Source organism: Balaenoptera physalus, assembly GCF_965194825.1.
Source record: "Balaenoptera physalus genome assembly, chromosome: 2".
Classification (NCBI taxonomy): Eukaryota; Metazoa; Chordata; class Mammalia; order Artiodactyla; family Balaenopteridae; genus Balaenoptera; species Balaenoptera physalus.
In genome coordinates, this window is record NC_138883.1 from 131,804,073 (window position 1) to 131,806,656 (window position 2,584).

Sequence of the window (2,584 nt, forward strand, 5' to 3'; positions counted from 1 at the left end):
TAGCCAATTAACTATAAGAGAAGGCAAAAAAGAGGAATAGAGGGGAAAAGGCATGAATTAAATAGAAAACAAAAACAAAATGGTAGACTACATACAACTGTGCTAAAACATTAAAGGTGAAGAGATTAACACTCTAATCAAAAGGCAAATATTGTCATATTTGAACTATAGGAGACACATTTTAGATTCAAAGATGCAAACAATCTGAAACAACCTGCAAACTATGACCACAAAAGAGCTGAATACCAGAAAAGAAAGATATTAAAACAAAAAATGTTTCTAGAGATAGAGAAGGACTTTTATAATAATAAAAGAATAAATCCATCAGAAAGATATAACAAGTATAAACATGTGTTCACCTAAAAACAGAGCCTCACATACTTGGAGCAATACTGACAGAATTGAAGAAAAATATAGACCACTCAATTAAAATATTTGGACACTTCAGTATCTCATTTTCAAAATGGGTAGAGCAGCTAAATCAGAATCTCAGCAAGGAAACAGAATGTTTGAACAACAGTATAAACCAACCAGATCTCATAGAAACTCTGTAACCTCCACAGAGCAAGAGTGATATATACATTCTTCTCAAATGCACATTGGACATTTTCCAGGATATACCAAATGTTTGGCCATAAAAGAAACCTCTATAACTTTTATTAAAAACTGAAATTAACACCAGAAGTATGTCTTCAGTCCACAATAGAATAAAAGTAGAAATCAACAACAGAAAGATATTTGGGAAATAAACAAATATATGGAAATTAGAGAATGCACAGCTAATCAATCAATGATTTTGAGAAAAAAATCATAAAAGAATTTAGCAAATGTTTGATAGAATGCAACTGAAAACAAAACATACCAAAAGGTATATGATGCAGCTAAAACAGTGTTAGGAAGAAAATTTACAGTTATAAACGCCTATAATAAAAAAGAGGAAAGATCTCAAATGAATAACCTAGTCTTCTACCTAAAGAAAATAGAAAAATAAGAAACAAACTAAGCACACAGCAAATATGAAGAAAGAAAATAATAAGGATAAAAGAATAAATAAAGCAGAGAATAGAAAAAACAATCAAGAAAGTCAGTGTAATAAAATCTTAACTCTCAAAAAATCAACATAACTGATAAAACTTTAGCTATACTGGCTAAGAGAAAAACAAAGACTTAAATGACTAAAACTGGGCATGATAGAGGGGACCTTACTACCAATCTTGAAGAAATAAAAATGAATAAAAGAGAATGTTATGTGTTATTGCATGACAACAAATGAGATGACCTAGACAAAAATGGGCAAATTCTTAGAAAAATACTAATCACTTAAACTGACACAAAAATAGAGAATATAAATAAATTTATAATGTAAAAATATTGAATTAGTAATAAAAAAATTCCTCCGACACCCCCCACCCCACCTCCCCACCCCCACCCCCACCCCTGCAAAGCTCAGGCCCAAATGGCTTCACTGGTGAATTCCACCAAATGTTTAAATAAACATTAAAACCAGTACCTCATAAACTTTCTCTAAAAATAGAAGAAGGAACACTTCCCAACTAATTCTATGAGGCCCTTATTACTCTGACACAAAAGCAAAATAATGATATCACAAGAAAATAATTTATAGACAATATTTCTTATAAATATAGATGCAAAATGTTCAACAAAGCAGTGGCAAACTGAATCCGGAAACATATACAAACAATTATAATTCAAACAATGTAGTATACCACATTAACAGAATAAAGGACAAAAGCTATATGATCATTTAGTAGATGCAGAAAAAGAATTTGGCAATATCCAACAGCCTTTTATGGTAAAAATGCACAACAAATGGGAATAGAATGGAACTTCCTCACACTGATAAAGGACATCTATGACCAGCCTAAGTAAATTGATAATTAATGGTGAAAGACCAAACACATTTCCTTTGAGATCAGAAACAAAACAAGGATATCCACTCTCACCTTTTCCATTCAATACTGTGCTGGAGGTTCTAGCCAGGGCATCAGGTAAGAAAAAAATAATAAAAGTCACGCAGATTGGAAAGAAAGAAGTAAAACTATTTATTAAAAAATCAAAACTATTAGAAATAATAAGGTCAGCAAGGTTGCAATACAAATGATTAATAAACAAAAATTAATTGTATTTCCATACAATTGCAGTGAGTACTCTGAAAATGAAATTAAGAATTGGCAAATTGTACAAAGTATGCTTATTGGGAAAGAACTATCAAGGTCCTCGTGAAAGTCATCGGTAAATGTTATATACATATAATATATATATTATATATATAACATTTACAAAAACATTATAACATATTCAAATACACACACACACACACACACACACACACACACCTGGTTTTTCATTATGTTAAATGAGAAAATGAGAAACTCATGCTGAGGTCGAGTATAGCTACTCTAGTATGTCTGGAAAATTTGCGTATGATTTTGGAAATTTAGTACTCAGATCAGTCTGTATATCCTTTGGGTTAGGATCTAATTTGGGTTAAGAATTTGAAAAACACATTATATTCCATTCCACACATATTTGACAGAACAATGTGTTAAAACACAGCTTGTAC